This window comes from Anser brachyrhynchus (genome assembly GCF_964034855.1).
Source record: "Anser brachyrhynchus genome assembly, chromosome: 4".
NCBI classification, from domain to species: domain Eukaryota; kingdom Metazoa; phylum Chordata; class Aves; order Anseriformes; family Anatidae; genus Anser; species Anser brachyrhynchus.
This window is the reverse complement of record NC_137698.1, coordinates 39352389-39380311: the sequence shown is the minus strand read 5'-3', so window position 1 is coordinate 39380311 and position 27923 is coordinate 39352389. Positions and strand designations below refer to the sequence as shown.

The 27923-nt window shown below is 37.7% G+C and overlaps 1 long non-coding RNA gene across 1 annotated transcript in view; it reads left to right on the top strand.

Annotated features, from left to right (window-relative positions):
- The window catches only part of LOC308194508, a 112160-nt gene that overhangs the window by 66343 nt on the left and 17894 nt on the right, over positions 1-27923 (top strand). The gene's annotated exons all lie outside the window — the stretch shown is intronic.

Below are 27923 nucleotides of genomic sequence, written 5' to 3'. Positions count from 1 at the left end.
CTCTGAGCTGTCAGATTTTTACAGGATTTTGAAGCTCACAAATTCCTTTTAAGCTCAAACTAAATCCAGAAAACAAAACCATCTTTTATTTTTTATGAACTTCCATTGTTCTACCTTTTTTGTTTGTTTCTTTTCCAGACACAATAATCCTGTGGATTCAGCTTTTCAGTTTCTCCAATTCACCATGTTTTTGAAGAGGTCAGTCACTATTAAAGCCAACAGGGAATATCCTTGGATGGTCAATTCATATTTTCAAAGGATTTAAACAGATTTTTTGGCAGACAGAAAACACAGTGATTACTTTTAGAACATAAGGTTTTGTCCACAGCACTCCATTTTTCATAAAACCCTTTTGTTTTTATTAGCAGAAATGTCTTGAACTACGTGATCATTTCAGTGAAAAGACTTAAATCAGCTTTAGTCTAAGCCAGCATGTATTTATTATGTTTTACTTCTATCTGGTGAATTGTCTTTTGAGGCTACTTTGTTCTGTCCAGATACCACTGCAATTTATGAGGTTGTTGTTCAAACCCTATGCAGAGGACACTATAAAATATTACTACATAAGTCACATGGTAGATTCCCTATATCCCAATTGCCCAATTGTATCCAATAATATCCGAGCAATCCAGCTGTGAAGAAGCCATATGTCACCTTCCTCTAGGAACGAGACAAGCTGCAAGTCTGTATGTTGTTTCTTATACAGAAGGAAGAATAATCATCCAAAGAGAGCAGTGTTGCCCCTATTACAGCTGAAGTCTCATATGCCAAGCAGGAAAAACTATTCTTTCCCTCAACGCTTTTTAGTTTGCTAGATAAACCTTAAAAATTAAGAGTTTCCTTCGATGAAAATGTTGTCATAGTATCAGAGCTATGGCAAATTGAACCTTATGCTTAGGGAAATCTGTGAAAATGTGCCTAAATTTAAACCTTGAATGTGGGTTTATCTAGAATCAGATCAGGAGAAAGATTTTTTTCCAAAAATACATATATATTTATAAGAAAAATTTGGGTGTTATTTCTCACACAAAGTATTGTCTCAAGTTAACCTGATATTCAAAATTTTTGATGGCTAAACACAGAATTTGAAGGTGAACAATCTTTGGTCATAACTGGCCCTTGAAACTAGAGATCCTTTATTCACATCAGTCATCTGTATCACACTTACTAGCGTGGGAGTATAAGAATGTGGCCTTGAGTCAAAGCAGCTTCAGTGACACGGCTACATTTTCATAATTGATCTGGCTGTGAAACTAAACTGGAATGCCAGTGTTCTGTTTTCTCTGTAGGACTGCAAACCAGAGGAACAGGATTCCATGCAAGCTCATTGCCTAATTCAATTTTCAACCAAATTGCAATTTATAATGAAAGATTCTGGAGAATATCTCTGTAGCAGGGATTCATATTGGTGAAGGTCTCATATTCCTGAGAACTACTCTGCAGAGGAGGACTACAGCATAGCATTGCATACATGGTCAATCAGACCTGCCTGACTGAAGGAGTCGCAATCTCAAGCAGCAGTACATGGTTCCAGTTTTATTACCCCAGGTGCTACAGCTATGCCAGGGCTAACATGCACACACTATTCTGAACGTGACTGATACAACCATGATCTCAAAGCACCCTTAGTTCCATGTCACTGCACTCCAGTCAAGGTTGGGCCTGCAAGTGACACTGGTTAACTCATTAGCTTGCTCTGTTCTGTTCTTTTAATAGAAAAAGGTTGTGATGTACCCACATCTGGTAAAAGCCTCAAGTGGGGGGGGGGGGGGGGGTTGGGGAAGAGTTAAAAATTAGCTAGGGCAGAAGTGTCTTCAGCTAACAAAGCTATATATGCAAGAGGACATGTGAGTTACAGCATGAGCCCAAATCCAAGGGCTATGCTGTATGATGCAGATACATCTCTATTAACTATTTTGACAGGACATAATTAATTTCCTTTAAAGCCTGTTAAAAAAAATAAAATAAAATAAAATAAAACACTCTTATATGCTTGTATATACATACATCATCTATATTATGTTTCCCAGGAATTACATACTCTTCTTTACTAAAATGGCCTTGTATGTAAAAGCCAAGACTTCTGCAAACATATAATTAATTAGCATTGATGCTAATTTACTGTATGGCATGAGTTCTATTCCTGATTAAATTCTTAAATTTAATGTAAAGGTCTATTTGTATTTCATAAAGGATAATTTTGTGTTTATACCGAGAATAAGGAAATGGATAATGGAAAGCAGTTTACTCAATTCTTTAGTTGCCCATGAAATACACTATACTCCTCATTTTATTTGTGTTAACATTAATTTCACAATGATTTTTATCTTGTAATTCTTGGTCTGTAAATACATTTTTAAGCACTTCATTGCAGAGGACTCTCATTCTACTGTCTAGAATTATGTACAGATCACACGCTGTTACTTCTGGATAGCATTCTATAGCTATTTCATCTAACCAATCAAGCAGTTATGCAAGCATTTTTCTGGACAAATGTATTTATCAGAATATATATGTAAGGTAAGCACAAGAATACTCGAGCATATTTTAGAAAATATCCTCCTTATGGTTTAAATATTGGCCAACTCACATGCAGAAACACCGCACCATTTCATACTGCACTTTCGATTTTTTTCCCCATATTCTTCACTCCACCACAATAAAGAGGGCCTAGTAATAATAAAGACGTAGCAATAGGTCTCTTGAAATTTATCAGAGACCAAGGTATACTGAGTGGAAAACCTTATTTATGCATATTCTTACTCTCAGTGAAAGTAGAAAGACCCCACCAATATCTTTCAATAAAAAAATGTAAATGCCTCCGTGAATGGAACAGTTCAGAGCCACTCTGACCTGATTCAGAAGCGCAAGAGTTTGTAGTGTTCACTCAGAGTAATTTTCCCTTCTGCTCGCGAAGCGGCAGCAATTTCAAAAAACGTGATCTATTGTAAGTGATAGATGTAACAATGACCAAAATCCTAAAAACACAAGCTACATAAAAGTACAATTGAAAATTATGTCTGTAGGCAAGTTTTAGTCAAAAAGTGCAGAGGAAGTAAGTGTTTTTCTCCCATTAACAGAGCCCAAATGAGGATTTGCTGGTTTGGGAACAGACACCAACATTAGAAAGGTCTAGGCCTGAGATACTTTCCCTAAATCTCACTATACTCCGTGAAGATAAGTAGGTACTACAATGGACAACAGAGAGAAAGTAAGACACCTAGAACAAGTGATATGAATTAAGTCCACTAGACATAAGCATGCAAATTTTTGACACTGTAAATAAATAAATCCTATCTCATGGTAATAAGATAAGTTTTGACTGTGAGAGCCCTGTGATGGGGCTCTTCAACAGTACTCTAAATACTCTTCAGCAAGTAGAAACACGTTTTAGATCTTCAAGTTTTTCTTCCTGCAAATAGAAAGCTGCATGCCAGAGGAAAGTAGATTCTTCTAATATATTCAGAGCAACTAAGCAGGAAAAATTTTTCCTAGAGTAGTCGACCTAATTAAAATTCAGAGGGACTCCGTTTAACTTCTTCATTATTGAGCAATACAGACTTCCCCATTTATGGAAGAAGAGCTCATCTTCTAATGTAAAAAATGTGAAACAAGATGGTTTGGCACAGATCTAATTTTGCTTGCATGCATTTCTTAACTCTGTTTCATCAAGCGTCTATTCTTTGTATAAATACTCTAGTTGCTACATAAGCAAATCTTACACAAATAATGACTGTCATTAAACCACTCATTTAAACAGTTGATTCAAGTGAAATATCAGGGTTCTATAGTCTGCCAGATAAGCACTTGGGAAGCGTTGCTCTGTTATTTGACATGTTTCCCTTTTTTAAAATCCTAAAGAATTTCATGAGTTGCACAATAAGCAGCTTTACATTTTAAACTGGATGAGTGTAGATACTGAAGCAAAAAAGAAATCTATCACTGAAAGAATAAACAACTCTGTTGATACTTCATTGTTGACATGAACAGAATAGAACCAAAACATTTTCTTGTTTGGGGGCACAAATGGATTTAAAATCTCACAGCAGTCAAAGCACATAATGAATGCAAGTTCAAGAATCATGGTGCACCTCTGTAAAAGAAAAACCTGCGACCAGAGGATATTCTGTTTCAAAGTATTATTGCAAAGAGAATGAAAAAAATCATTTTTACTCACATGAATTCTCATTTAAGTCAATCCACAAGTTCTTTTGCTGCCTAAGGACATAAAAGGACACACAACACTCACCAGCTGACAGCTCAGATCTTTTCCCTCTCTGGTAGTATCACCATGTTATTTAGGCACATTTATCACAGAAGTGTAGACGTTTCTTGAATTTTGGAGGACTATCTATGATTGAACGTGACCTCATCTGAAATGGATACACTAAACAGGAAGTAACATTTTTAAAGCCAAGCACACAGGCCTAGAGCAGGGTTTACACGTTGCCAGGCCTCTCCCAGCATAGGCAAAATGGACTCATGTTGCCACATTGCTCTGAAGGCAGATTGGACTCCAGCAGGCAATCCTCTTCAGCTGGGAGGTGGCAGCCTTAGTCTCACACTATGCAGACATCTCCACACCTTATCCTTCTAATTAATTAATCATTACCCAGAGGTCATTACACATTGTGATGAAAATTGTTAAAAGACACAGGAGGGGAGCTGTATACAGGCAGTTTATGAGCAAATAATAAATTAATAGGTAATGCTATCACAAGGATGCTGCGCGTTAGGATTGTGGAACTGCTGTTTTCAGAACTTGCTTCAAAAATTGGAAAGTGAGAATAGGCCTAAAGAGAAAGAAGCAATCTCAAAGCAATGGTATAGACTGAGAGACTTCAAAAGGATGAATGTTAACAGCAATCATAGATTTTATTTATTTTTGTTCATTGGCATGCTGCGAGGTCTCCATAACTATAATCCTTTGCATATATTTACGTCACCAAACAAGAGCTGAATGAGAAAGATGCAGATTTCATTCAGTTCTCAGCAGGGAACCGATCTTACTGTTATTGTCTCTCATTGACTTATTAAATCTTACAAAAGGTTGTTGTGTTTTTTTTTTCCTTCTAATTTTATGTTTAATGAATAAGACCAAACAGTAAGCTCAAACACTTCAACATAGTGAAAATGTCATTTTTACAATAGTGGGCTTACAAGGCCAAACAAAAGTCACTCGGTACCCCTGAATACTCTACTCAACTTTGTAAATTATTGTCAGGCTAAGGGAACATAGATACTGGAAGTTATTTGGTTAACACATGAAAATATCAGAATATATTTTTAAAAAAACGGATTAAACAAGACTCACATTTCTCTTTACCAGGGAAAAACAATCTATTCTGAAATTGAAAAAATAAATAAATAAATCAGTGTTTTAAAATAAGTGAGAAGTCTCTTATACTACCTGAATAAAAACAGGGATTTAATATCAAGGACTAATGTGTGTCTCTTTTCTTTGTGTATGACTTACAGATAGTACAATTCAAGGCACTTCTTTATTACAGTTAAATGGAAAAATAAATCTTGTGTATGAGAGTTTGTTTGAACCCTGTTCTGAGTCATATATTGAGATATATAAGTACTTCCATGAAAGATTACCTTGCAGTAAGTATTCATCCTCCTGAAACAAATTCCACAAATTATTTTTAGATGTACTAAAATGTAGCTCTTTCAGCAAAGAATGAGCAGTTTGAATAATGAAAATGGGAGGTGTTAAAAAAAAAAGGGTCTTGTGGATTTGTAAATATATAATCAGAGTGAACGTGCCTAGTACTTTGTTCTTCATAGTCTTGATTCTCTACAAGATTATAACCTTGAAACAAAACTTGTGAGGTTGAGAAAATAAGAGGCAGTTACTAAGAGCACTTTTGCATACAAAGAGAGAGTAAGGACCTTTTACTAGGTAAGTACATCCTTAACTATGATGGAGAGAAAGGTGTAGCAATCAGAACCTAATAGTCAACTTCTAACATAATGCAGGAAAAAAAGAAAAAAGAAAAAAGGAAGCTGCAATACCACTTGAATTTAATATGAATACTCCATATTGCAATTTACTCCAGGGAAAGTATCACTTGTAGGCACTGAGCGAGGCACCTTCCATAATCAAGTAGGGTAAGTAATTCCCCAGGGTTAATAATCTATACTGGTTTTGGCTGAGATGTAGTGAATTTTCTTCATAGCAGCTCATATCATAGAATGGTTTGGGTTGGAAAGGACCTCAAAGATGAGCTAATTCCAACCCCCCCCTGCAATAGGCAGGGATGCCACCACTAGATCAGGTTCCTCAGGGCCTCGTCTAACCTGGTCTTGAACACCTCCAGGTATGGGGCATCCACCACCTCTCTGGGCAGCCTGTTCCAGTGTCTCACCACTCTCTAAGTGAAGATATGCTGCTGTATTTTGGATTTGTGACACAACCCTGGTATCTTAGCCATTGCTGAATGACGCTTGCATAGCATCAAGGCCTTCTCTGTTTCTTATGTTGCTCACTTCCCTCCCACAAGTAGGCTGGGGTGCACAAGAGGTTGTGAGGGGACACAGCAAGGACAACTGCCCCCAACTGACCAAAGAGATATCCCATACCATATGATGTTGTGCTCAACAATAGAAGCTGAGGGAGAGGAGGAATGCAGGAGGAGGGCATTCAAGGTTATGGTATTTGCCTTCCCAAGTAAGCATGACACAGTAGGCATTCCTGCTTTCCTGGAAATGGCTGAACACCTGCTTGCCAACGGAAAGCCGTGAATAAACTTGTTTTGCTTTAATTGCATGTGCAGTTTTTGCTTTACCTGTTGAACTGTCTTTACCTCAACACACGAGGTAACACACTCACTTTTGCCCTTCCCATTCTTTCTCCCATCCTGATGGGAACATGTGAGTGAGCAGCTGCATCAGCCTTGGCTGCAAGCCAGGGCTAATCCCCATCATCATCCAAGACTGAAGTCACTCATAATCCTGAAAATGGTTTTAACCAACTTGTACCACAATAGCATCCATGCCAGAGCAGTAAGATCAGTAAGACACACCTGAAGAGAGTGTAAAATACCAAAAGGCGCACTTATTGCAACAGTCAAGGAGGAGGAAACAATAAGGTAGTGGTGATCATTACAACATATGACCCCAGAATTAGCTTGTGCCAGGCCTTACAGACACTGCAGAAGAGTTTTCCTACCTCATTTAAAATTGCCAGATGCTGAAGACAAGAAAAAAAGCATAGGAAGAAGGAAATATTACAGTTACAGAGATGCAGAACATATTTGTTACACTAGTCATAGAAACCAACTATACAGATCCGTGTGGTAATTTCTAACTACTGAAAAGGAAAATAAAGGCTCTACTCAAAAGTATGAATGCAACAATATCAATGCTAATGACTGCTCTGCAATTGCAAAATGTTTCATTACCACAGCTGTCACATATCACATATTTAAGAGGTTCTACCAAAAATGAGTTACAGCTGTACGTTCCTGCTCCCATCCACAGTTCTTGCTGGGTGAAGGCACTGCTTGCAGATATGGTGTCCAAAAAGGAGAAAAGAACCCCTTTTTAGACACCAGTTTAGCCTATAAGCAAGAAATGCTAGAAGATGAAAGCTATAGAATTATGATCTTTGGGTGGTGGTGGGGGGATTGTTTCCTCTGAAGGGTGAAGCAAACAAAATCTTGAAGGACATTCAGCCAAGCTTACTGAGGTAAGCCTACGTTTTCCATGTTCTTTCCTCGAAGTACATGGAGATCCTGACAGTAAAGCTCTATATTAGTGTTGCATTTAACTCCTACTCCAGCCTTTAGTTCTCCATAAATTTACCTCAAAGCTTTTTATATTAACAGGAACTATGCCAGGTCTTTCTTACTGATGTAAATCCAGAAAATGCATCACCAAAACCCATATGCCAAGTTTCTATTTGTGCATGTAAATCACATACTTAATACACACTTGTTTACTTAAACAAGGAATTTAAGTCTATACAAAGACAGAGCCAATTAAAAACTCCTCATAAGGAAAAACGGAAACTAGTAACACATGTAAAATAAATTATATAGGCAAACTTATTAATTTGCAGAGCCAAGCTAGAGTTAAGATTTAAATGCTCATTGAAATATAAATACAAGGTATTTTTTCTGTCCCTTGTGTACTGTAAGGGACTTAAAAATAGTACAACATTTGGGATCACAGCTTTGCTCTTACAGCTTTTAAAATACAGAAGTAAAAGTATGTGCATAGCTATTTTGGTCATTCATTGGGGGGAAGTTATTCAAATTTTCATATAGTCTGGCAGAACATCTGCAATTATTTTGTGATATTCAGAACACATGTTTCATGAAACGTAATGTCAATTAAAAAGCTGCTCTATATTTAAATTTGACCATATATATGCGTGTGTGTATATATATATATAAAAGTCTGGGTGTACATGCTTAAGTTGGAATCATAAAAAAATAAGAGGATTTAAATGTATTGAGGATGGTATTATCATTACCACTGGTTTCTGTTTCTATGGCAGTTTTATCCCAGGATTGCAACATGTTAATTAAGGCTCCTGTTCAGAGAAGCCTTCTTCCTCTCCAGGAAGGCTGTTTTGCACATGCTTTGACTCATGCATAAACTTAAGTACATATTAACGCGATTTCCTGAACAGTGATGGCTTTAGCACATAGGTATGGGATTTTTTTTCTCCTTACAAGGAACTAAATTTCATACTGTCCCTGAGGCCTTCTCAATTCATATAGTCAGTCTCTTTAACCATTTTTACTCTACTGTAGTCCAGGGAAATGAAACAGAGATCCACATTTTCCAATCTGTTCCATAATTTGGGGGACATTTCCTTTTCCAGACCAGCCTAAAATATTAGGGATTTTTCTGAAAATGAAGGCCTAACTGTGTAAAAGCATAAACCCAAACCTAACCTACTCAGTTTTATTGGTGTGTGTTCTTGTTTTGCTGAGAACAGGGAAAGTGGTGGTGTTCATATTTGGCTCTAAACTTGCAGAAAATCATATCGTTATAGAAACATTAGATCTCTGGTCACCATTAATAACAAGAGTCATTACAATTTATGGCCTTACAAAGAGGGATAAAAATTCAAAAGGTTTAAAGGAAATAAAATAAAAATTATGTTCTATTTAATCACTGTTACACGTACTTCAAGAGTTTTCCTTTAAGATGTTTATGAGCTCTATGCCGAATGACTTAACCAAGTAACATGTCAATACCAGACAGTCCCATTCCCAGCACTGGGAGCCCAGTACACAAACAGGATCTCCTTTATAGACACACAGCCACATTAGTCAAACAATGAATTCAAGTTAATTTCCTAAATAACATAAAGACAGCGCTTCTCCACCCCCCAACCCCAGTTTCAAGTTGTAGCTTGAAGAGTATTGCAATGCACTGTAGTAAAAATTCAAAAGAAAAAAGGGAGCGAGAAACCCAGCTCCCATTAGCTCATAAGAAAGGTGAAGCACATCTGACCCAGAGTCCAACCAACCCTGGAGCAGACTGGCACATTTCAAGAAAGCAAGCCACAAAACAGGAACACTTGACCAAGAGCAAACACTTTAAATATTGCATCCTTGTGTACATAGTATTTAACATGTATACATATGTATTTGATATGTGCACATAGTATTTCATATTTTCCCTCTTTCTCTACAGCACTCAGCCTTGGACTGGCAAGTAGGTTGCACAGCACAGGCTTCATTCCTGGTTTTTGGTACTGCTTAGCCTCTCCAGCAGTGCTCACTGGACTCCTCTTGCAAACCAGACAGCAGTGACCAAGCTCATCATATATAATAATGTATATAACAATAATACTGTTCTCCTTTAAACTATTATTGGCCATCAGAGGTAGGAAAGATAGCAACACTTTATGTAGTCCAGAAGTCTTAACCTGCATCTGATGTTTCTAGGTCAGATCCAGAAAGACAGATGTTTTAATAAGGTAAATTTTAATAAAGCTTTATATTTTCTCGCCTCTGTGGTCTTAAAGTTAAACACATTTTTGGAAGTATCACTTAATAGCACTTCAGTACAGATGCTGTTGAGTCCCTGCAAGTATAAGTTCCTTTAGAATATATACTCACCACATATTAATATTCAGTTGTTCCAATTCTAAAGAACTTGTTTGAAATAAAAACACACTATTTTCCACAATGGTAAACAACTGCATATGGCATAAGTTGGTAACCTAAAATGGTAATTACACAGTTTAAGAGAAAACAACAAGCAAGCAGCCTGATTAGTTCCACTCCCCCTCTGCTGTGAAGTTTAGAGACCTCACCCATCTCTGAAATCCAGTTTACAGGGACCAGAACAAGCCATTTTAGCACAACAGGTCAAACATCCTCTGTAAGTCTTGAATTCAGAATTTACAGAGGGCTACTATTTCTTCTATGATATTTTTCCTCTGAAAATTAATATATTATATGTCAAGAAGATTTCTCAAAGTATAATCCACTCTGTTGAGAAATTTGGGATGATCTCATGAATAAGCAACGTAATAGTAACCGCATGTGGCAATTATGTGCTCTGAAATAACTATCCTTATTTGTATATCCACTTCCCAAACACACAGGAAAAGCAGTGAACTTTTCTATTTACTCAGAGATTAACAAGCACTTCGAGGTAAGAATCCTAAAAACAGGCTTAAGAGACAAGACAGATTTCTGTTCAACTCCCCAAAAACAACAACTTCCTGCTGGGACCACTGGAGCTACAAGATGAACGCAGGGAAGTACTAACTCATTTCAACACGTTATGCATAAGATAGTTGGAAAAAAAATAATAATAATGAGATTTTGTCATTTCAGAGCATAACTTTTCACTGTCCCAGAAACAGAAAGGGCCTGGGCAAAGAAGAGAGCTAACAGGCCAGTGCAATGCATAACAGGCCAACAGTTAGATTTTGTCCTGACTTCAATTTCTAATTTCAGAGCTTAGCCTCAAGCAATATATCATTACTCATCTCATACTGAAGAGCAACTTAGATAATCACAATAACAATATTTTGCAGAAAATCTAATTTCCAAAAGTGAAATGCCAGACACTTGAATGGTCCCTGCTAGCACTTGCTTTTTGAAACACTGTCTGCTCTAGGAAAAATAATAATAATAATAATAACAACAACAATAACTATGAAACCAGGGATTTTCTGTGGAAAAAAGGCACATTTCTCCACTCAGAAATTTAACATGATCTTGAACACAGAACTACTTTTTATAAATATGGTGTTCAAAGTATTTTCTTGAGAAGTACTGTTTAGGACTCATAGTTCTGGTATGCCTGACGGTGAGAGGTAAACTGGGAGATCACTACTAACTCTGCTTTGTCACTAACATCCTTTGAATGTTACTGATTTAATGCTTGCTGTGACCTGAGAACATGTCTACATGCTCTCAGAGATGGTATTCTCTCTCCTGAAAGTCTCAAATCTTTGTGTCTGAAGGATGATACATACCACTCTGTTGAAACTCCTCACAATATTTTGGAAAGAGGTCTACTGAGACAAGATGAAGAGCAGCTTCCAGCGCTAGACGCAAAGACTTGTAAATTCATTAAATTGCTCCTCTGAGTCTTTATTTTTGCTGATTTTTGTTCATCTTTAAAGTCCATAGTCACACGTTTAAGTTCACTGAAGAACAGTACAAATTCATAGGCACCCAAATTCATGTGCAGTCGTGCAACTCATGCTATATTGCAGATAATATAGCTTGCCATAGAAAGTCTTACGCTGCTCTGTTTGAAAAGGGTGTCAACGCCGGCAAAATGTTATTTCTTTATAAAGCTAACAACAGTAAAGTTTAAAAAAGATTATTAATACATTAATTATAATTAACTAGTTTATTATTTAATGTTATGTTATTTTTTATTTTTGTCACCAGTAACAAGAAATACTCAGCATTATACAGCTGCACAACAGCAAAAGCCTTCTTAAATATTTATTTGGCTTGACATCAAAAGCAGGAAGCCTGAACTGTTTCCCACCAAGAACATCCTCCTTGGGAATTGCAGCCCCCTCAGAAATACCACACATCATCTCAGAACACTTATCTAAAAACACTAGGAAGAACGTGAGGCTGACAGAACACAAGATCACGCTTTCAGTCTCCCCAGTTTGCTCTTCTGCATGGTATTTGACATGTTGCCAAGACATAATTTCACCTCTCAGACCATTAATCATGAGAAGATTTATTTTATTTGTTTGAACACTGATCAGCATCATTTTGCGAAGTACACATTGATGTCTTTAGATTTGTGTTCACAGAAATGTCTCAAGGTATCATCACCTGACAGATGTCACCCTCCATTACAGGGAACTAGCATCAAACACTGCAATCAAAAATTGGGCCCAATTACTACATATATATATATATATTATTTTTTCCTAAAATGGATTGTCAATTAAACAAGTGGCATTTTCCCAAGCCAGCTCAGAAATGAACAAGGCCTCACAACAACAGCCGAGTTCCTCTTGAAATTCCAGTAGACCACAAAAGGAAATGTGTTAAGGACCAAATTAAACCCACCCTTTACATGGGCAGAAGAGGACAAAAAATGCAAGAATAATTCCTTCTTGCCTTACTCTGAGCGTCATGAGCCATGAACAGATGAGGGAGAGCAGCACCATGGCCCTATCCTTCATTGTCCTGGGAGCTAATTCAATCCTGTTGCTCCAAAGGATGGTAAAGTCTGCATGTTACAAAGACACATCTCTGAGCTGCAAGTTCTTGAAAGCTTAAGGAGCATTCAGGGGAAATATTGTTGCATGTTCACCTTGTTTTTATCCTTTCTCCCCCTCCACAAATCCACTACTGTCCACTGCAGAAGGCAACACTAATCTAAACAGACTATTCATTTGCTCTGGCATGGCCATTATGTTCAACTTCACACAACTCGAGGAGTTACTAAGAAGGGATTTTGCTTTCCTAGTTTTATTTTTTTGAACAGCGAAGATCATTGGACTCCCACATCAGCTAATGTTGGTCTCTCTCCTAATGACTCATCAACTAATATTCTTTTCCCAAAATATCTGAGAGAGATCTCTAGGTTTCATAAATACTTCATCTTTCAAATCTTGCTTCTGCATTGCCCACATTTTTTGAAAAGCACTGGATACTTCCAGTTGTTGTTTCTTCTGTCATTTTTAAGGGCCTGCTTCTGTTCATCGTGCTTGTGAATTCACACTAATTTAAACTATGTCCAGTTACTTTCTGGCAGTTCTGTCCAGAAGGACCTCTCTAGAAGCCCTAAGGCTTCCCTCACCATTGAGATCTCATCTGTTTCAGTACATAACTGGTATTTCTGAGCTGGAAACCAGGCAAAGATGGTTTCAACCAGACACTGCTCCAGCAGAGAAGCTGCATCTCCTTCTCCAGGCAACAAGGGCTCTAAAATCCTTGCAGAATGGAAAGGCAGGCTGCTGGGATGGTAAAACCTTAAACTGCAGCAGCTAAGCCCACCCAAGCTTTCAGCCAGAGACCTCCTCTAGGAGGTCTCACTGATAGATATCAGAAAAGGTCACCGATTTAAAGGGATATGGAACAAAAATGTTGCTGCTGCCTAATTTTCAAGGCCATGAGCAAAAGCCTTCTCAGGGGCCTTGAAGAAAATGTCAAGGTACAGAGAATTATTTTTTTTTTCATAAAGACCTTTCCAGCCCAGATGAAAGCTTACTACTCTTAGCCCACAGAGAAAATGAAGGAAAACAAAAATAATGTACATATAACAACCCCAAGGCACAGCAAGAAAAAAAAATAATAATTCACAGCAAGGTTAGAGAAACATGAGACAAATTACAATAATGTAACATAACAGGTGTAAGAAAGCAAAATGAATGGATTAGATAGGGTTGGATCAACATGAGACACTAGCGTGGCCTGACCTTTAGAGCAAAGGTGTACAAACAGTAAATTACTGCCAAAAGCAGTTTGTGATCTCCTGCCAGTAGCAGCTAATTTGCTTCAGTGGAAGAGAAGGGGTGACACAAGATTACAGCTGCCATTTATACATAGGAGAGAGAGGACAATGCAGCACATATTTCTGGGAAGCACAGTGCTAGCCAGAGCTGGCAGGCAATTTCTTGGTGCATTCCTCATCTGGGTTCAGGGATGTTTCCTTCACCCAGATGTCTGAGAAATCTAGAAGAAAAAACAAAACAAAACAAACAGAACCAAAAATATGTTGCAGATAGGTACGAAGACAACAGCCTGCACCTGGAGTAATCAAAGCATAATGGCTGTGAAATGATATAGATTAGGTGACATAACAGATTTTTGTATGCATAGTGTATGTGGGCAACTTGCCATGGGAATAAGAAGTTGAACACATGCCATCCTTACTGTGTTTACAATATATTCAATATTGGGTGATGCACTACAGAGCCCGATATCTCTAAGAAGAGATAGTTACCTATGACTATCATTTTCAAAATAATTTCTGGTTGAACAGGCAATGCAATGTAAAAGTGCTTGTCCTGTGCAGAGAAACAGCAGATGACTCTAAGTCAGCAGAATGGCAAAGGCTTACTTCAGAGGTGTCCACAAGAAAAACAATTTGGAGAGTGTGTCACACTAAAAGACTGTATCCCTGAGGTAAAAAGAGCAAAGAGGACCCCTAAAGAGATCTCAAACTGTATTCAGGCATGAGATTTATTCATTTGGTCTGATGTCATAAATTTATGATCCCCGTGAATGGCTATCACTCCCCAGTGGGTCTTTTAGCTGTTCACAAGATAACCGTGACAGCACTGCTCAGCATTTACATCACCACCTTCTGAGGTGGACCCTCATCACAGACATAAACGATATATTTGCATCTGAGAAGTACCCTTACTTAGTCAACACAGAACAGTTTTAAATGTTAGGAGACAGGCAATAAAAATGTCTTTCCCTGTGTGTTTAACTGTTTTAATTAACTGTGTTTCTATATCACGAAGCCGCTATAGCCACACATATTGGAACGCCACTGTGCTTAGTGGAATAAAAATTCACTTCCCCAAAGGGCTGATAAATAAGGCCTCTTGCAAACCAAGTTAGTCTAGAATAAAGTTAGAATTTAAAAGATGCAGTGAGAGTTTGCAGTTTTACAGTAAGAAATCTCCTTGAGTTTATGATCTTAGGAACCTGACTGTAAACAGAATGCAGTTACAAAATTATATGTTATAGGGTGTCGTAAGATAATTTTCAGTTAGTCATCAAAATTTCTCTTACAAAATTACTTTGTTCTAAACTCTTTGGCTTTAAAGCCGATGTTAGTTATAGCAGTAATGTAATTTTCCTCCTACATTCAGATATGAGACTCTAAGCTGTGACATCCTATAAATACATCTGACAGAGATAAACTTCCAATATTTGGTTGTTACTTAATAAAAGAGAAATGAACAGAAAAAAAAAAGTGAGATAATCTAGTTGACTTCCTAGTTTAAAAAAATAAATAAGTCAGTGATTACCTTTGATAGATTTCCACATTTAGGCCATTTTGTAATAGAGTAGAAACAAAAATCTTTAAAATCTGACTTAGCACTTTGCAAATTCCTGTTTATTAGATAGAACTCAGGGTAAGATGAAATCACAGGCAGGGCAAACCCACTTGAAATCTCAGCTTCTAGTAATTCTGCCAACAATCAGTAACAGAACTCAAATTTTTATTAGGAAACATTTCAACTCAGTTCTTTGAAACGATGGTACTTTCTGCTATTGGTTACCGGTTACCAAATTTTACTTCTTTTATTTTTTAATCAGAGCTTGAAAGCGATCCTACAAGAAGTTATTGACAAACTATGGTTTTTGTTTGTTTTTTAATCTAAAGTGGCTAGCAGAAGTGTACCCTCCTCACAGAATGAAAGCACATTACACTGATATGCTATAGAGAGCCGGAAGCCAAATGAAAATTTTCTCCCACAGTCTACGGAGTCTGATGATAATACTTTAATTACAAAACTGAAATTGAGGCTCTGTTGGCTCAACTGCTTCCGAGAGCTCACCACTGATTCTGGGTTCATTTCTCTTTTCAATCAGAAGCCACAGAAATCAGAAGAAACTTCTGAGGCTGTTCAGCTTTGGCCCCGTGCCAAGTGCAGCTTGAGGCCATGAGCTCTGATTGTTTGGGGATTTAGATTTGGGTCCCACTCAAATCCCCAAATACCAAACAAACTGCAGAGAAAATAGAAAGCCTCCCACCATCACCGTACTCCATCTCAGCGATTCACTTGGAATGCTCATTCTGTGACTCCTTTTTAAAAAAAGCACGATAAACCTCAGAGCATCTAATTGACGGAAATTTCTCTCTGCATCTTTGCCTAACATGGCCACCCAAGATGCTGTGATATCACTAAATACTCAGCAGAAGAAAGCCACTGAACTCAAGCCAGAAACACGGTAATCTCTGAAGATACGTCTGTTTTCTCCGAATGCTCTAAATTAATGCTAATTTACAGACAAGAGAAGTGGAGAGAGGATTTGAAAACATGGAGAAATTGGACAAAAATTATAGTACGGTTTGCATACTACATGGCTTCAGTGAAGTCATGTGTGTGAAAAAGAACTGCTCTGATTGTGGGTCAGCCATGGAGAGAGGCAGATGCTGAGAAAAATTCGCATCTGGAAAACACTCCTCCGACCTTGTGGGGCCCAGGCTCATCCCTTCACTCCCAGAAGTTTGTCTCTTAGGATCTGTAAATCCATTCACCTGAAGTTGTTCTAGATTTTTTTTTTCATATACCTATTTCCCCTCCCTACAACATGAATTTCCACAGAAATACCAATAGATTTTTCACAGTAACTTGCTTTCAGTTTCCTAATGTAGAAGAAAGGAAAGAATGGCTTTGTAGTAGATTCGCATATGCAAACAGGTTTAAGCATCGCAGAAATTAATGGTATTTGTTTATTAAAAACTGGACAAAGGCTTAGATAGGGAATTTTATCCCTTCAGAGTGTCTGCCACATGCCTTCATAGTTATTCAGGTAAATCAAAAAAGTGAAAGAGAGCTCTTTCAGAACTACCATCCAAGGCATTGCAGTAAATATCCCTAATGTGCAAAGAGTAGTGTTAAGACTGAATCTCTACAATATGCTGGACTGGTCTTCTGCTGTTACTCATCAGAAATTTGGAACAGATTTTTCTTTATGTTTGAGCTCTGCTTAGCATATGAAAATATGGCTGGTGACAGGGTACTAGCTGTGTCTTCCTGACTGCTATGGACAGTTGACACTCCTGACATAAAGGCTTAATCCAGCTACATACGCCTACCATAAAGTACGTTCAATAGTCGAAGACTATTGCCATTTCCAGCTCAAACTGATCCCTATTCTGAAACAGAGCTTAAAATAGCTTTTGCCTTACACTAATTGAGAAATGTTCTGCCTTCTCACTCTTCACAGTCTGAAACTCTGAACTGGATTGAATCTGATTTATCAGTAGCATACCATAACTGAGAACCAAGACAAACTTGTTTATAAATGATAAATAATTATTGAGCTTCACTACAGCTGTATTTACAGAAGCACATAAGCAGTTGAGTAAAAACAGTGAAAACTTCACTATTCTTTCTGATTTCCATTTTGTCTTTTAATGCCATGAAAAACCATCTTTTTCTGTCAAGGAGATATGTAACATTGCATATTGTTCCACTGAAAGGGTAGTCCCTCCGTCACTAAAGAACCAGTGGAAAGAAGTTGAGATGAAAAGAACAAAGGATGAATTAAAGACGTAGCTACTTTTTCAGGTGATGCTTACTTCTTTCCTAAATGTTTTTGAACTGAAGTTCACACACACCTGTTCCATCCTCCTTCCTAAGCCAACTCAAACAGCTCGTTTAGCATTGCGATGACACATGCATATGGATGGGGATCTCCCCTGAACTTGCTGAATACTTTAAAAGCCCAGGAGACTGCATTTTAAGTATTTAACCAGAGCACTTTTCTTCAATATATATATCACTTTGCAAATTGCCAGTGCTACAGAATATTCATGGCAGCTCGTGTGGGACCAAAGGCAAACTAGATCTGACAGCAGCCGTATTGTCATCACACACGTTCTGAAATAACCTTTTGGTCAAAGCCTCAGAACTGCAACTGTGTAGGCTTTCATGTAACTAATCCATCATTTATTTTGTTGCCCAGCACTAAGGCCTGCAAACCATCCTTAAGTTTTCCTACAATGCAATTACTTGCTGACGTTGTGCCAAGTTCCAACTAATGGTTCTTCATGCATCATTAAACATATTCAGAGTGGAGATCCTACAACAGGTTTCAGACCAACTTGAACAGATTTCATTGTTTTTCATAAATGGCCTAATTCTCAGCTTGTGTCTCTTTCTCCTCATAAACATTTAAAATATATAGCTAATGTCAACTTCCCAGCAAGAATCACGTTAGCTGTACAGGCCTCTAAATGTGATAGCGATATCATTTTCTGCCTTTCTATAGTATTGTGTGGCTTGTTTTTCTACACTAGTTTCACTATATATGTAAATATATCATCATAGGTTTGTGTTTTTTTTCACATGAAGGAAAAAAACAGGCCATTACAATTTTGTATGAGCTGTCACTAAGGAATCAAAAAAATGTTCCAGCCTCGTCTAACATTTTTTCACCATTTTCTACTGCACATTGGAAGCATCTCCATAACAAGCCTACTTGTCTTTTCCATAAGATCCCTTTTGTAGGAATTCAGGCAAATAGAGGGGCTTAGAGAAGGCATGACAGTATACTTCAAGAGCTGTAAAGAAGCCTGAGCATAAATAGCAGGCTATAGCATGTTTTTCCTATGACAACCTAATGAAGCCTGTATTTCAAATTCATCTTCCTTGAAGACATAAATCCAGATTCCCTACACACAGGGGTGCATAAGAAGCTTAAACCTAGAGTGGACTAGCAAGCTGAATGAAAGAACATCTGCTCCAGTTCTAGCTCTAGCCTTCCTTCTGTGTGATGGTTTAGAGGAAGAACCTGGGACTGAGAGCCTAGACTGAGTATGCTTTCATTTCCAAAATCTGTTTATAAAGATCTTTTTGGTCCTTATTTCCCACTTGCCTCCTAGGCATTCAAGCTTGCTAAAAACCAAGAAACAAAGTCTAGGGGGCATTTCTGCAAGTGGCACAGGTTTGCTCTAGCTTGCTAATAAAAATTACCATTCATTTTTACTTCCTAGCTCAATGGAAGCTATCATACTGGCTGGGGGGGCAGGGGGGGAGAGCAAAGGAGTATAGTTCCAGTTTCCTTAATTGTATAAAACAAGAAGATTAACATCTTTACACCAGTATAACTGCATAAACACATAGGACTATTAAAAAAGGAAAACATTTCATTTTTAAACCTATGAAAGGATAATCAAAAAGTTACAAATCACATATAAAGAAAATGAAGGTAGAAATATCTGCTCGTAGGCTCTTTTCCATGGTTGAATTCTGCCTGGAACAAGTTCCCTCCTAATCTGAAATAGCCCTAGTTTATTAACTGCCAGGGCCCATTGCAAGGTGCCTATAGTGTGGTAGAAGATAGGTATTGCATCTGTGTGGGAGAAGAGTTTCAGTTTCTGGCAGAGGGATGATTTCTGCCTGCTACTGGGGTAAGCTGCTATTTAATTTCACGGTAAATTGTGTCAGAGTGACTGTTTTTCTTTGCAGTATAAATCCAAGCAAATTGCTAAACACAATATATATTTGGTTTAAAGAACCTATTCTCTACGTCCACCAACGGACAAAATTTTAACCAACTAAAACGAGTATAAACCACTAAAATCACTTTACCCTCTAGAGGCAGTAGCATATCAACAACTTACGTTAGGCATCAACCTCTCTTTCATAGTTAAATGTTCTAAATTTCACATGAACTCTCTTTTTTAATACACATCCGCACAGATCCCTGTCCAGTAGAACGGATATAACACCCATTTTAAAGATGAAAAACCTCTGACAAACAAGCCAAGTGCCAAATAAGCTCTGCCTAATAGGATTTACAAGAAGTCTTGCACGCCTCTTTGGAGGCTTCAAATACTGTGACAATCCAGCTTCTTACCGCTAAGTCACTCTTCTTGTTTTGTCCCGTATGCATTTCACTACTGCAAACAGGAGGTCTGAAGCTAAGCCTAACAGTTTCCAGACTGGAAGTACATTTTACACTTCAGAAACAAAGCAGTCAATAAAACAGATGAAACACCATAACAAGAACAAAGCATACTAAGACTTTAATTCTTGCATAATATGTTGGCAGGTTTTCTAGGTTATTAATTCGGTTATTCACCCAAGAAGAGATGGCAGCAGACATTTATAATTATATACAGAGATGACAAGAAGCCTGGATACACAGGAAAGTCAAAGCTGTAAGAATACTTTATCTAGCTCATCCTACCACAGGTGAATATTGTATCTGCTGAGGAAGAGGAGGCTCATCATTCTCTAAGACCTTCCTCTTAGAATCACAGAATGGTTTGGGTTGGAAGGGACCTTAAAGACCACCTAGCTCCAACTCCCCTGCCATGGGCAGGGACATCTTGAACTAGAACAGGTTGCTCAAAGCTCCACCCAGCTTGGCTTTGAACTCTTCCAGGGATGAGGCATCCAGAGCTTCCTATGATATCTGTGCTACAAAAGCTGCTTAAAACTGCTTTTCACAATGCCATTTTTCTTATCTACTATAAATTTTCTCTTAAAAAAAACAAAACAACAACAGAAAAAAACCTCTGCACATTTGTTTCCTGCTTCTTGGCCTAAATTTTCTAGTTTCTGACTGAAAGTATATTTCACTAAAAATGCTGGCATATAGAGTACTTAAGACATGCCATGTTTGATCAGAACAGCAGCCTGGACTAGGTTCTTCTAGTACTTTACTGTCCATCACTGTCCTTGGTCAAGTTTTAGAAATCATTTTGAAACATGGTAGCGAGAAGTACCTGTGTACTACAATTTTAAACAGTCACATAGTACTGCTGTGCTTTCCTCTGACTTCCACTGTTTGCTATTTTTTAGAGTGAGTTTGAGTTTTTGATCACAAGGTATTGTTTTATCTTCATTTTTTTCCTGCAAAATGCTCACTAAAGCACCTGACATTTCCTATGAAGGCTTCCTGACCTTAGGATTTTTTTTTTTTACTGAGTTTACAGCACTATAAGTAATTGGTGCTCTAAACCAAAGATGACAGTTGCATCTTCGCATCCCTCGTCCACTTTCACTGCATCCTCTTTCTTTCGTGCCATGTTGTGCAAATGCAAAGGGAGCAGTTCAGAACTTTTCATATTAATCAGGTCCTTGAACCCCCTCATAAGCACAGGAGGGGAAGGTTTGGAGGTGGAATCTTGTCCCCTCATTGACCAACTTGGTTGGTACACAGTGCTCTGAGACCCAGTCCAGTTCAAACTAAAATGCTTCAACACAGAATTGATGCTACTTTTTAGGCCATAAAAAACTTCAGTTGAAAGAATAAATTCAGTAAGGTATGGGTTGAAAAGGAAATATTTAACTCATTAAAAATGAAACTTAACAGATATTTTCTAAGAGAAAACACGCTTATTCATCTCCATCAGAGCACAAAATATTCACAGGTACATCTAACTTGAATTACTGATGGCCCAAACATATGGTTTAGTTTGAATATTTTATTCAGCTCTCTCATGGGATTTAACTTTAAGTGAAATCTTAATTCTGTCTGAAAGGCCCTCAAGACTACTTCCCTAAAAACAAACCAAAATCAAAGAAAGCCTTGGCCTGAATCCAAGCAACCCGTTAGAATTTGGAATTCAAAAAGCAGTGTCACAAGGAATGATCTGAAGTCACAGGAAAGACAGAAATAGCACAAGAAAGCTTTTTCTCACACACTGTCTAGCATACTTCATTTGCGTGAGAAATCGTAAAGGAAACGGGAGACCTCAGATATTTTCCATGGATTAAAACAACATACGATACTGTTGAACAGTTTCTAGCGGGCTTTGTCTGTATTCAAGAAAATGAAATATAAGATCTTGTTGCTGTCCTCTTCAGTCAACATTGGAATAGACTTATCTGTTGTCAATCACTCCCCTAAGGTAGGCTGGGACAAATAAAAATAGTATATGAGCTTTCAGATCCATTAAGCTCTCATTCAGGATCTTTCCAGGTGTCTATTTTAGACAACCTTGCTTCATCTCACTCAAAAAGCTTTACCTGACTGTCACCCAGGAAAAGTTAACCATATGCTTAACTTGAAACACACAAGCTCTGGCCTCTCCTCACACAAGCAACCCCTTTCTGCAGCTCTGCTCCAGTGTGAGCAAGTCCTCAGAGAGCCCAGAGCTGCCCAAATGCGTGACTTGCCATTGAGTTTCAACATGCTGAGGAGCAGATTCAATTTTTGCCCTTTGCTCATCTTGAACAGTCATTTGTAAACCTATAATTAAGCCTGCGAAGGTCACAACTTTACACACTGACGAAAGCACACAAAAACTCAACACTGCAATTAAGTTTTTCTTCAAAATCTGATTCGTGAGCAAGCTACAGAGGTCTTTTTGATGTAGATTTTTGCTGCCACTTGGTAGTGGCCTACACTCAAGTCCTTTCTTACTTGTGTTGCCTAGCAGGGAAAAAATACATAGGTGCCTAATAATGAACTCAAAATAATATTAAAATCATCTGGACTTCATTTTTAGTTCTGCAAACACAGGTCCTTGGAGCATTCTAGTTTTGTCATTTATTTTGTATTTGTAAATCCTACTCTGAGTGTAAGGGGATTATGAGAACTGCTGGGGACAAGGGAATAATAATCCTTACCAGTATTTCCTTTGAAACTCAGACCTTGAGTTCCCTAACGGTAAATCTTTCCAGTGGATTAGTCACAGAGACTCACTGTGAGAACATCATATCTCTGCTGAAGTTAAAAGTCTCTTCTAAGCATTTAAAAACATTTACTTCATTTATAAAACAGCTATTTTTCAATTGATGTTGTTCTGCTTACTGATTGCTGAGAGAAGTTATAAAATTTTCATTTAAAGACATTCAAGATTAAAAAAGCTTTTCTTTCATTAAGCATCTGCAGGAAAATGTCCTCTTCTACAGACTCAAATAGATACTGAACTGTTTCACTGTTTAAATTCCATTAGAGGACAACTTTAAAAAGGCCTTATTTGGGAGCTTTTATCCAAATCTTTAAAAATAAATATGAGATAAGGTAGAGGATTGTTCAAGTGATGTGAATCAGATAACTTCAAACACTTAGGGACAGTACTAACAGGCTAAAGAACAGCATTGTAAATCAGGTCCTAATTAGAGGCAGGCAATTATATTCACTTGGTATCCTGAAGATTGTCCTTAAAGGCAGCCTTTCTTTTAAGAACACATCACAGGTAGATCCTGCTTGCCATCAGAGTATGTTAGCTGTCACCATCATAAATTAATTATATTCACTCATTTAACCAAAATATAAATCTTTTATTTACTGAGTGATTACAGTCCAGTGCTGATATGAAGTAAAATATTCACTTGTGAAAAAGAAAACAAGTCCCTTTCTGATAGGATTGCACTTTCATTCACATGAAAGAATGTGCAGGAAACCAACAACACTTGAAAAGCAACTTTAGACCAGGACTGGTATTTGCCTTTTGACTTTTACAAACCAACTGTGTAGATCAAGGCTCTCCAAACTTAAAGCAGGAGAGAAAGGACTGAGATGTTGAACTACTTATGAAAGCATGACCAAGAGGAACTAAACAACCACTCGTCAAAGCAAGCATATCTGAAAAACGAAAAGGAGTACTCCCAAATATAGAAAATTTGGATACACCAATTACAGTATAAAGAAATTATAGGATTAATCCCAATAGTAACATTCAAGTTATCTTAATGATACAGCAAACTACATGCATAAAATACATTTTTCAGAAGCCATGTCAAACTAGCCTGACACTAAATTCTCAAAGCAGGTGAATAAGCTACTTTCACTGTGGAGACAGTCCATGAAAAACATATGATCAGAAAAGTTGAGATATCATTACTATGCATATACTATACTATCATCCTTCCTAGATCTTTATATTTTGTTCATTGTTTTAGTTTTAAAAATGCACCATGTTCTTCCATAATATCATCTTTGTTTATACCCATCACCAGTGAGACTGATAATTTTTGCAAAGTCTAGCTCTAAGTCTCCTGCTTGGTATCATTATTTTCAAATGAAATGACATTAATATGACACTTAAAAATCTTCTCAAATGCAGTCTTTACAAGTCCTGCTTTGAAACTTTCATGTGATTTTATCTTTGAGAAAAGATATCATGGTGGCAATTTAAGACTCAGAACACTAACTGTGCTTGAATTGCTTCCAATTCAAGTACAGTTGGCTGAGAATTGATTTTCCATTGTAATGCGGTGTTGGCATGCCTACACTGTATAGAGTAGGCTGCCTGCCAGCCTTACCACTGCCATGCAGGAGTAATAATATTATATAGTCTTACAAGTTAATTTCTTTGCAAACTACAATGGAAAAGTCAAACTTTTTGACTTGGAGCAATACTGTTATTTGATTGACAAACCTTTCAAGGAAAGCTAAATCATTACACGCTTCTGACTCTGAAATACAAATTCAATTGACTCCATAGTGGAGAAACTACTACAGACATTTTTGTGCAGTCTGTTCTAGGTTCTCTACTATGATTTCTAAAGCAAGGATGGTGCATTTACGACCTGATTGTAAATCCCAGTCTAACACCTCTTGGTCTTCATTTTAAGATAAATATTGAAATTTTGTGCTTTACGCAAGTGACCATCATCATCTTCTCATACACAGGGTAGGTGTAGATCCAGAACAACAGTTTCAAAAGTATTTCAAGCAGGAATAAAGTAGGACTTCCACCTAAATACAAAGATTTATATTCCTCTGAACTATAACCAAACTAAGACTGTCTCTGTGCCATTAGAAGCATGCTGGAGGTACAGTGACCAGGATCAGAAAACACAATCACGCTAAAGACTTAGTTCCCTGGATTTATTTCAGCCCCTAACTTCTCTCTGATAAAGCTGCACTAGCACAAACAAGGTAGTGGGAAGAAACTGGAAGGAAAAAGTGAGCTGCTTTTGCTGGTGTACAAGCATAACGCACTCAGAACTACCACCTAAGGATGATTTTGATGCTTGTGCTACCCAGCAAGACTGGTTTTGTTTCATATTTCTCACTGTACCATCACCACTAACAAAACCCTTGGTAGTACATGTAAAAATATTGGGTAATATATGTAAAGGAGCATTCTGGGGGGTAAGGAAGAGATCAAGTAACAGACGTCAGAAATTCTGGTGTACAGATGAGTTCCAGGTCTTTACAGAAACTCACTGGATTTTCTGAATATCTAAACGTCAGGCACATTTTATTTCTTGATTCAAAACATTCCTTTCAACAGGGTATTGAAGAACAGATGTAGAAAGTGAAAAAGGAAAAAAGAGAGGGGGAGAAAGAAGAAAACTGGAGTCTGAATGTGTAACTCGGAAAACTCCCATTCAATCCCCATGTAGTCTCAGGAACGATACAGGATAATCCTGCATCTCTTCTGTACTTTTGAATTCAACTTTTCCTGACCACCTTGAGCTGTACCCTTGCTCAGCCTATAACCGTTCACTATGATAAACGTTGACATATCCAACAAAACAATTTCTCAGAAAGGACAGAGAAATTCTTCTGCCTAGCTTGCTTCAGGACTTGCAGACTTTTCCAGAGCATAACAGAACTCTATTCCAAAAAAAAAAAAGCTTTTTTTTTAATTATTTTTTTTAATCACTTTCAGGACTCCACTCTATTTTTGCATGAGTAAGTTTGTAAAGTCATTCTATAAAGTGTAGGCAGGTACAATAAAAATGCCATTATTTCATAAAGCAGAGAAATTGAGATCCACTCTTCTATCACACTGAGCTCCTGATCATTTAAATAACCTTCCCACTATGCTGTACAATCAGTCTTCCTTGTGTTCTCTTTCTGATCACGTGTTCTTATGGTTTCCTGACGAAGATAAAAGACTAACTATACATTACTCTTCCTTGGAGTTATAGAGCTACCCTAGGGAGAAAGAAACTGAATTCATGTCCTGACTTCCTAGGTGAGTGCTCCAAAAAAAATGAACTAGTGCATAAGGATAGAGCACCTTGGCAGATAGGTTTTAAAAGAACATAAATCATTCTTAGAGCTTTAAAAAATGCACCTATCTTCAAATAGCTTAAAGAAACAAACAGAATTTAAGGCACATGTATGTCAGTATTACTGAAGTATGTCCATTTGGAACCGGATCACTGATTTTGAGCAAATCCTGACTCAGGATTCATGCTACACTGGATTTCACCTTGAGGAGATGAACTTTCACTATATTGGCACACAGCTGCAGGGTGAAAGAAATCGAGATTTCCCTACAGAGGTCAAGGATAATACTCATACTGCCTGTCTCAGTACCTGAAAAGGACTTTGTGCCCACAATGACTTGTGAGTTGTAGATGGTGAGTAAATCCAAGCTGTCAGAACTTCACTCACTGTTGCAGTGTTTTGCATACACCTGCTAAGTCACCAGAGGCGCCAGTTTCGAGACGAGTATCGCATTCTCTTAGCCTTGAGTTATAGCAATGTGAATCATTTGTACAAAGAGTAGCTAAGAAGAGTCTGGCCAAAGGACGTAGACATATACACAAACATACTTAACATTTATATATGTGCAACTAGAATTGGCCATAGGTCTAATTACTAATTAGACACAAAAATAATATATTGTGGCCTCTTTTGACTTCACCAGCACACTACCAAATATCCTCCATACAGCGCTAACATCATTTGAAGATGCTGCTGCAAAAAGATATTTAAGTACTATTTAAATGGAAGTTGTTAAATAAAAACAGCCTTGCCTGGATTGTGTTACATTTAAAAGACAAGAAAACAAATCAATGTTGCCAAATGGGAAAGGATAAGATCAATGGGTGGGAAGCACATTTTCAAGACATTAAAAATTTTAGAAGTAAAAACAAAAGTTTAAAAACTCAGAACAATTACCTGGCTGCCTCCTTTTAAATCAAAGTTCATGGCATTTATAGAATGCTAGACATAAGATAATACCTAGCATCTGAGTGCTTACGATTGCAGTTTTCTGATAATGTACCTCTAAAGGCCCAGGCCTTAAACAGAGCATTGCAATTATCAGCCATGATTTATGGAAGCAGTAATTCCCCCTTTGCCTATATTTCATGCTATTGAAGAGAAAGATTGGGCTGTCAGTAGAAATACTTTTTCTTCAGATAGAGTTAAAAGAACAGTAAAAACTATAGGTGACCCACATTTCAGCAAAGTTACTTTCTGCAGATTACAGCTACGTTAATAGTGAATAAAAAAAAGCCTGAGCCTTCATGAGTGTTATTCACAGCTCTTCCTCTTATTTTTCTGTGCAGACCACCAAAAAGCGTATGGAGCACATCACTGCTCTGGAACCAGGAGGCTCTGGAACCAGTAGGCAAAAAAAATGTACTAAAGCTCTAGAAAGGCATACAATTTTGTTGAAAATCAGACTGCAGTTCCTGGTGTACAGCCCTAGCTCCCATTAAACCACTGTGTCATGTCTTAATATGGGCAAGTACCCCAGGTAAGGTGCAAATGCTCGTGTCCAGAAATAGGTCTTTTCCTTTTAAAGAGACATAAAGAGGTTTCAGGATACTCTTTCTTTTTTTTTGGTGTGTGGACATACACACAATTCTCTTGCCCCCTGCTCAGGTAGCTGTAACACTAAAAGCAATCGCAAAGCTTAGCAGAGCTTCAGAGAAAACAGATGTGGCAATGCTCACAGCAGTAACCCACTGCCTGGTTCCCAAATGCCAAATACACCTTTTCGATGCATCCCCCCCAGATCTGTGAAAAACCCTTCATACAACCACAAAAAAAAAATAGGATTTCCCTCACCGAAGATATCTACCACTCTTTTTGAGAGTTCTTGTGCCACTT